The 8822-nt window shown below is 45.0% G+C and overlaps 1 long non-coding RNA gene across 1 annotated transcript; it reads right to left on the reverse strand.

The window, feature by feature from the left end:
* Positions 1-864: 864 nt before the first annotated feature.
* On the reverse strand, positions 865-6873 carry LOC147025339 (uncharacterized). The gene is made up of 2 exons (XR_015058859.1): positions 4888-6873; positions 865-902 (listed from the first exon to the last, which is right to left on the reverse strand). It is a non-coding gene; the product is annotated as an uncharacterized LOC147025339 (long non-coding RNA).
* Between the last annotated feature and the right edge of the window lie 1949 nt (positions 6874-8822).

Genomic DNA, 8822 nt, shown 5'->3' on the forward strand with positions numbered 1-8822 from the left:
GTGTCAATGTTGATATAAAGGCTTGGAAAACTTTCAGGTGGACTGACACTGTGGGGAGCAGTGGGAACTTCACTCCTTCACAGACTGATGAAGCAAGAAGTCGAATTATGAGCGAACAGTATAATTTTGTGAAATGCTATTTCAATCACTTGGAACATTTTATTCTAGCTACATAGACATCTGAATACATGTTGTGAAACATTATCACATTTTGTCATTGTTATGTTAATGATAAGCTACAAATTGGTCAATCCATGAGTACAATTAGACCTTGTTCTATTGGCAAGCTGCCATCCAGTTAAGTGGATAAAGAGATAAAGAGCTTTCTCATATGCCATATGTCTCAAGCAAGACAGCCATATTAAAGCATTCACAGACAATGGAGAATAATCAAATATATGGGATATAATCCTGAGATCCCTGCATCCTGAGAAATGTCATCACAAAAGGTTCATGAGTGTTTCTACTGAAGGAAAACAAACATCAAAATGGTGTTCACAAGTCAATCTTTGCAGAAAACTAATAAGTTTGTTTCTGGTGCTTACCAGCTAGTTCGTCCCCTCTTTCCTTTAGGCTCAATTCTAGAATTTCACCATAAGCCTGAATGTCTCTGCTGGTCGATACCGTGGAAAGATAACAAGACACACTTGTGTCCCTGATGCAACCTAAAGAACCTAGTCTTTCAGGAACAGATGGCAAGCAAAGTGTTGTTCGAATAGTTGGTATGTGGGAGGAAATGATGTCCTCACGGTATTGCAGTTGGTATGCTGGATCCAGGAAAAATTCAGGAAGATCAGTCAAGTGTTGGCTGCGCCTCGTGGCAAGGCAGCAGAAAACAAGCAGGTGTCGCTCAAGGCCCTGACCTGGGGTGGCTGGTGGGTTGGGAGGGGGTGGGCAGGTGCCTGGTGGATTGGGAGGGAGGGAGGTGGGTTGGGAGGGAGGAATGGAGGGGATGGGTATTGGGAGAGTGAGTGTTTAGTGGGTTGGGACGGAGGGGGTGGGTGGGTGTTGGTGAATGGATTGGTGGATGATGGAAGGGATTGGGGGAAAGTGTGGATAGATGAGGGGTGGATGGCTGATGGGGAAGGTTCATAAAAAAGCAAAAACGTTTTTTGGAATCTTCTTTTTCTAAAAGAAACAACATCCAAATGTATCACATTTTATTGTAAAGGGATCTGGCTCTCATGTGTATTAATAAATGTCAGTTTGTATCCATCCGTCCATCCGTCAGTCCATCCGTCCCCTCCATAACTCCAAAACCATGAAACCCAACAACCCCAAACTTTACATGCATACTAAGAGAACTCCAAGGTGGTGCATGAATGAAAATTGGGTGCTTGGGTGAATTTGAATACTACTTTTGAAGAATATTTAGAGGGTGCTCAACATGATAAACCAAAATAAGCCTTACCAAGAAGGTGGCACGGTACCTTGGTCAACCCCTGTCAGCTTGCAAGAGTCTTATGCCACCATTTTTTATTTGGCCTGTTCAACAATGCCTTGGCTTGGAAAGGGCTGCCATGATTTCTTCACAAACAAAGGTTTTTTTTCTTCAATTTCCTCACATATTATCGAATGCCTGATCACACCTATGAATCGCTGGATACATTGCAATGTTTACAAATGCCTGGAGATACCCATGTTGGTGGCTTTATTTAATTTCTGCAAATCCCATTACCTCGCAATCTCTTAAACTTCGCTGAATTACAAAATTTAAACTCCAGAATTGAACTTAGCAACCGTTCCAATTGCTAAAAAAAAGTGTTAATTTGTCCAATTCGGACATTGCTTGGGCGTTTTCCAGTGCAAGAGTTGAAATGACCCATCGGCAATCGCTAATCGCTTGCCAAGCCAGCTGTTCCTTGGAGTGCTTGCTTGAGTGCTTAGGCCACTTGGCAAGTGCTCACCAAGCTGCTTGGTCAGTGTTTTTTAAGCCACCAGAAGTAAGACCCATTACTTCGCTGAAGGAAATACCAATCGTTGCACAGTTGCTAAAAAAACAAAATGGAATTAATTATTAGCTTTCACCCTTCAAGAATCATGTGAATAAATTGTTGAAATTTCAGTTGGTTTTCATTTCCTTTTCTCAGTTGTGTTGCAAGTCAAGCGATCTGCTTTGTGATGCTTTAAAAGGCGGTGTATAATCAGCATTTTCTGAATCCAATCAACATGAGAAACAGGATTGCATGAAACTCACCTTGTTATCAGTAAAGAAGAAGATGAAGGAGGAAAAGATTTTCTGCCTGGTTTTATTTAGAACACAGTGATAAAAAAGAAAATGTTGCTGTTTGGGCACGTTTTATTGTCCCGGTAATGCCCTGGTATGCTGCCTACCATCGCCTCACACTTCCTTCCCTTACTCTTATGCTGCCTTCATTCCCCTTACACTGCCTTCCCCTCTCCGCTCATGCTGCCTCACCCCTGACACTGCCTCCCCTCCCCCTAATGCTTACCTTCCCTAACGCTGCCTCCCCTCTCCCTCATGCTGCCTTCCCACCTCCTCATGCTGCCTTCCCTTCCCTCCCATACTCACTCCACCTCCTCCGAAATTACAGTGCAGCACCCTTCCCCCACCTCTCTCTCTCTCTCTCTCTCTCTCTCTCTCTCTCTCTCTCTCTCTCTCTCTCTCTCTCTCTCTCTCTCTCTCTCTCTCTCTCTCTCTCTCTCTCTCTCTCTCTCTCTCTCCCCACCCCCATCCCATGTGTCTGGACTGTGGTTATCTCCAAACATGTCTGGCCCATGGTTATCTCCAGATAGGCACTCCCCTCACACTGCATCACCTTGCCCTCCCCTCACACTACCTTCCCCTCCCCTCATGCTGCCATCCCATTCCCTCCCCTTTTCCTCACACTGCCTTCCCATTCCCTCCCCTTTCCCTCATGCTGCCTCCCGCCCTCCATGCTGCTTCCCCATGCCCCACCACTCATGCTACCTCACTACTCTCTCACGCTGCCTTCGCCTTCGCGCACGCTGCTACCCCTCCCCTCCTGCTACTTTCCTCATTCCCTCCCCTCATGCTGCCTTCCCTTCCCCTCCCCTCCTGCTGCCTTCCCACTCCCTCCCCTTTCTCTCATGTTGCCTTCCCATTCCCTCCCCTTTCCCTCACACTGCCTTCGCATTCCCTCCCCTTTCCCTCACGCTGTCTTCCCATTCCCTCATGCTGCCTCCTGCCCTCTGCTGCCTCCCGCCCTCCAAGCTGCCCTCCCCCTACCACTCATGCTTCCTCCCACCCTCATGCTGTCTCACTACTCTCTCATGCTGCCTTTCCCCACTTCACGCTGATACCCCTTCCCCTCGCGCTGCTTTTGTCATTCCCAACCCTCATGCTGCCTTCCCCTCCCCTCTGCTCATGCTGCCTTCCGTTCCCCTCCCCTCCTTCTGCCTTCCCATTCCCTCCCCTTTCCCTCACACTGCCTTCTCATTCCCTCTCCTTTCCCTCACGCTGCCTTACCATTCCCTCCCCTTTCCATAGCACTGCCTTCCCATTCCCTCCCCTTTCCCTCATGCTGCCTCCCGCCCTCCACGCTGCTCCCCCCCCCCTACTCACGCTGCCTCCCACTCTCATGCTGCCTTTCCCCACCTCTCTATGCCTCCCCCCTCTCACGCTGCCTTTACCTCCCCTCGGGCTGTCTTCCCCTTCCCTTGCGCTGCCTTCCCTTCCCTCCCCTCACACCATCCTCCTCCCAAACCACCCCCCTCCCAAAACTGCAAACTCTCTGGAGGTTGAGGAGAGGAAGGGGTGTCAACGAATGTGAATTCCCCCTTTTAAACGGTTGTCCAGAACACCCTCTTCCTCTCCACACTACCCCCACTCTCCCCCCATCCTCTTCCCTCCCTCCTCTATCCCTCCCCTCATATCTCTCTTCCCCCCCCTCAATACTCCCATCAGCGAAGTGACGGGTTGTCTTTGCTGGTACCCGACAAACCCCTTACGCATGTAGACCCTTTTGACCTTTAAATACTTTCGACCCTTACACCCTTTTTCCACCTTAGACCCTTGGAACCCTAACTGCTATTGGGACATCCCCTTTTGACCCTTCCCTCAAGAATTCCACAGTAACCAATCCTAACTGTTAACATGGGTGACATCAATGATGATGTGCTATCAGCCACTATCCAATCAAAATTATTTCGGTTCATGTCCTCAAGAGGATTCTCATAGATTGTGAAAGTGCCCATCACAGATTCGGGTTATCTACTGGATCGCTTATTTCACAACAGTTCAAGCACTAATATCTTTGTTGATGCTGTAGATGTCTACAACGGAGATTATGATGCGACCATTGTATTTTTTATTTTTTTGGATACAATATCAAGGTTCGTATAAGAACTAACACAGAGAACGTATAACAAAGGGAGAGGGAAGCACAAAACAGTGGGGAACAGAGACCTTAGGTGATTCGGAGTTTTATGGAAGGGAGAGGGATCCATACTCCAACCTCCCTTAAGCCCTCCGGTGCAGTCACTTCATTATCTTCTTTTGTCAGTCTCTCCCCAAAGGGATTGCAAGACTATTGCAGTGTGTGTGTGTGTGTGTGTGTGTGTGTGTGTGTGTGTGTGTGTGTGTGTGTGTGTGTGTGTGTGTGTGTGTGTGTGTGTGTGTGTGTGTGTGTGTGTGTGTGTGTGTGTGTGTGTGTGCCCATAATATATATTCGCTTATAATGTTTTTTTTTGGTCTGTGGTGTGGTGTGTCCATGTGTGGTGTGGTATGATGTGTTCTGGTTGTAAGTCCAACCCCTCCGCAGTACGGTAACCGGGTCAATGGTGGTGTTTCATCAAATGGCAGCTAACAGGGCTTTGGCATCATCTAATCATACTCGAGGATTACAATGAACCAAGGGACAGGGTGCCAGCTCATGTCATCTGACTATTCCCTTAAGTGCTCACCTTCAGAGAACTTGCAGCACTCCCAGGTGAAGATGAAGTTTCCACAGAGAGCAAAGCAAGACAAGGGCTGAGGAAGCTGTGTAGACCATAACACCCTTTGAGGATCACCCCTTGAACTCTCTAGCTTTGCTTCCTCTCTCGGGGGTGGAGTGACTGAATTAGGCAGAGAATGAGAGGTATGGGTATGGTTGTACCGTTGTTGTTTTTTATCATGCGCACGTGAAGCAAAAAGTTATGACTGTTTACAAACGGCAGTTTATGATCGAAGAACAACTGATTCAAATGGAATGTTACCTGTCATTAAACAGAACTTTGTCTGAATTTGTCCCAACTGCACATGCGCAGCAAGGAGTGAGCTAACATTTTTACCTTGTCTGCCTGTCTGGCAGTGAAACAAAACTGAAAATCATTCCAAACAGGAAACTTACTGTTTTAAGGTCGTCATAAAGGACACAAACAACAGGCACGAAGAACTAATATAATGCGTCAACCCTTAATAGGTAGCCTTCATCCAGCCGTAACATCCATGCAACCTGGGGTCTTTCGGACCCCCCCCCCACCCCTGATGGAAATCTTTATTTAGAAAGAAATTGTTCTCATTATTTTATTGCACTCACATTATGGACATGTCAAATTGAATCCCTTTGCAATATTTTAGACGAAATCTTGATGAATCTATTCTTAATTACTGGTTATAATATTTTTTAGAAAAAAAGTTTTTTTAGAAAAGATATTTATTTTTGAAAATATATGTTGAGCTTGGGGCCCCCAAAATCCCAGGATACTATTTAAGGGGTAGATAAAGTGATGTAAAAGGTGAATTCCGAATTTTATTTATTTATTTGGGAACCTTTAAAATCTTTTTTTTATTTCAATATGCGGTCATTGTATACATATTTTAACACTGTAGAACACATCACCTTTTGGTGCTTTCAAAATGCTTACATTTCACGGTACTTTGACAAAATATTACGTCATCATGATCGCTCAATCAAATTATCTGCTGGTACACCCCACCCATGTCCTTGTTTCTCAAAATAGCATGCCATGCAGGGTAATTTGTTCTATGAACTCTCTACTGCCATACCATTTTGTTACATGTGTCCCCAACCATTTCTCAGACATGCATGGTCTGATTTTGTTCAAAATTCGCACAAGCACAGTACATCGCGGCATGCACGCACACCTCACTTTATTTTGCAATATGATCAAAGATGGCCGACTGGTAGAATGGTGGCCATTTTAGTTGTAAAAAAATAATAGTCAGTGTTGAACACGTCCTTAACCGTTTAGCAGGCATCAATTTACCTATGTTATTCAAACTTGGCACACAGATATAATGAATGATGACTTACGTGTGCACACCATTTTTTTCCTAGATTAGATCAAAGATGGCCGACTGGCGGCCATTTTAGTTGTAAAAAAACTGATGCTGAACATGTTGTCAACCATTTCTTGAACAACGATTTACCGATGTTGTTCAAACTTGGAACACAGATACTGAATGATGGCTGACATAAGGACATCAATTTCCTTGGAGATCAGATTCAAGATGGCTGACTGATGGCCATTTTGTTACTTAAATGTGTCCAGAAACCATTTCTCAGACATGCATGGTCTGTTTTTGTTCAAACATGGCACAAGCACAGTTCATCATGGCAAACACTTGCACCTAACTTTATTTTGCGATCCGATCAAAGATGGTCGATTGGTAGACCGGCAGCCTTTTTAGTTGTAAATAAATATGGGATAACCCTTTAACTCTGTACAGAAAAATTATTAAAACAATGGGGGCTATGCCATTTTATGTCTGTTTTTTACTTGACTCAGGAATTCTCTTTACTCCAACTTTTTAATCTCAGCCTATGATGTTGGATTCCACCACAGACTTGTTTCCATCGCCAAAGGAGAGGGTATTGCATTTGGGTCCGTTTGTCTGTTTGTTCGCACAGAACTTTTTTTCGTCCTCCGCAACCGGTTGTCGGATTGAGCTGAATTTTTCACCAATGATGCGACTACTCATGTAGAATGCTGTAATAATTATGACGTCATAGGTCACGTGGTGTGGCAGCCATATTGGAAAAACGAAAAAAAATTGGACCTCTGTATCTCTGAAACTGCACCAAGGAAAAAAATTTATACTTGGCACATAGCAAGTACAACCTTGGCACATTGAAACTTGGCCACTCATTGGAAATGAGTGATGTTTTTTATGACGCCATAGGTGCTATCGTTATGATGTTATAATTGCACATGTAGAACGCCACACCCGATCTGTATGAAAATTTTTGAAGGTCATCTCGGGATAAAATGGTCCACAGAAAAAATGTTCATGATGTCATCGGTCACGTGTTTCGGCAGCCATATTGTTTTTGTTTTTTTTAAACCTTCAAAAATCTTCATCTCTGAAGTGGCTGAACATATCGAGGTGAAACTTCATACGTATGCCCGACTGTCCATGTGGAACAAAAGGTTCACACATATGATGTCATTGGTCACATGGTTTGGCAGCCATATTGCAATTACCATGAAACCTATAAAAAATCTTCTTCTCCAGAACAGCTGGAAAAATCGAGGGGAAACTTCTCAAAAGTGTTCCCCAAGCCATAGGTGCACAAGTCGCCTGGTGTTGGCTTTGTGATAAGGGTGGTGGCTTGGGATCCTAGGGTCCTGAGTTCAAGCCCTGTTGGCCACTGAATTAAAATACACCAGGCGGTTGACTCAGCTTGTCATCCTTCTGAGGTCTGCAAAATGAGCACCAGTGTACTGGTAAGGGGGACTGCTGCAACAGCGGCATAGCTACATCCCAACCAATGATGCAACCAGCAGCCACAGGCTGCACTCGATAGAGAGAGGTGTACAAGTGGCACTTAGAAAATACTCTACATGGGGAATTTGTGGTAGTTTTTATGACATCATTGGTGCCTTCGTTATGATGTCATCATTGCATGTGCAGAATGCTACATCCGATCAGTATTAAAAAAAAATTGAGGGTCATGTAGCGATAAAATGGTCCACAAAAAAAAATGTTGACGTCATCAGTCACCTGATTCGGCAGCCGTATTGTTTTGTTTTTTTTAACCTTCAAAAAATCTTCTTCTCTGAAATGGCAAAAAAGATTGAGGTGAAATTTTACACATATGACTGCCTATCCATGAGGAACAAATGGGTCACACATATGATGTCATAGCTCACATGGTTTGGCAGCCATATTGGATTTACCCTAAAAACTATATAAATACACCACTCAAAATAAGTGCTGTCGAGGGATTGCAATCTCTGATTGCTCTTTTTCTTGTTGTGTCTTTTTTGCATAGCAATGCACGGATACTCATCGTCTCAAACAAGAGGTCAGATCGAGTAATCTATTGAACCTGCTCTATGACACATTTAGGTTTTTCACTACTGTCTGCCATGCAGCTTTCAGTTCCAAGTGTCTGCCAATGGTATTGTTACGAATTCGTGCCCGCCGGCGTGCGATCGACCGCGTGTAGCCAAAAGCGGCCGCCTCGCCCACCGGAACGGACAATTCAGTCGTGACCATCCGGGAACGACCGCCCGGAGCCAGTCACGGGTGGGGGTTTAACCTCACCACAACTCAGTCCGCATTCTACCTGCGCGAAATAGGGTCCGATCGCCGAATGGTCGATTTACACAAGTACTCGCACGAGTAGCATACCGAGGAGTTGTACCACACCACAGGCCAACTCCGGAAATGAACCGCTTAAGCGGTTCTTTTCATATAACAGGGATAACCGAGCAGAGTTATCGTCGGCCTTGACGGTTCCGATTAATTACCGGGATGTTGAAACCCACTACGAATCCCTTACGTGATGCAAGATGGAGATTCAATAAAAGGAAGGAGACGAAGCAAAGCGGGAAACAGTTCAACAAGCAAAGCACATATATTACGGAAACACGGAAGGCACGTATAT

This window comes from Eptatretus burgeri, chromosome 6 (assembly GCF_056783735.1).
Source record: "Eptatretus burgeri isolate ZD-2024b chromosome 6, Ebu_testis_v1, whole genome shotgun sequence".
NCBI classification, from domain to species: domain Eukaryota; kingdom Metazoa; phylum Chordata; class Myxini; order Myxiniformes; family Myxinidae; genus Eptatretus; species Eptatretus burgeri.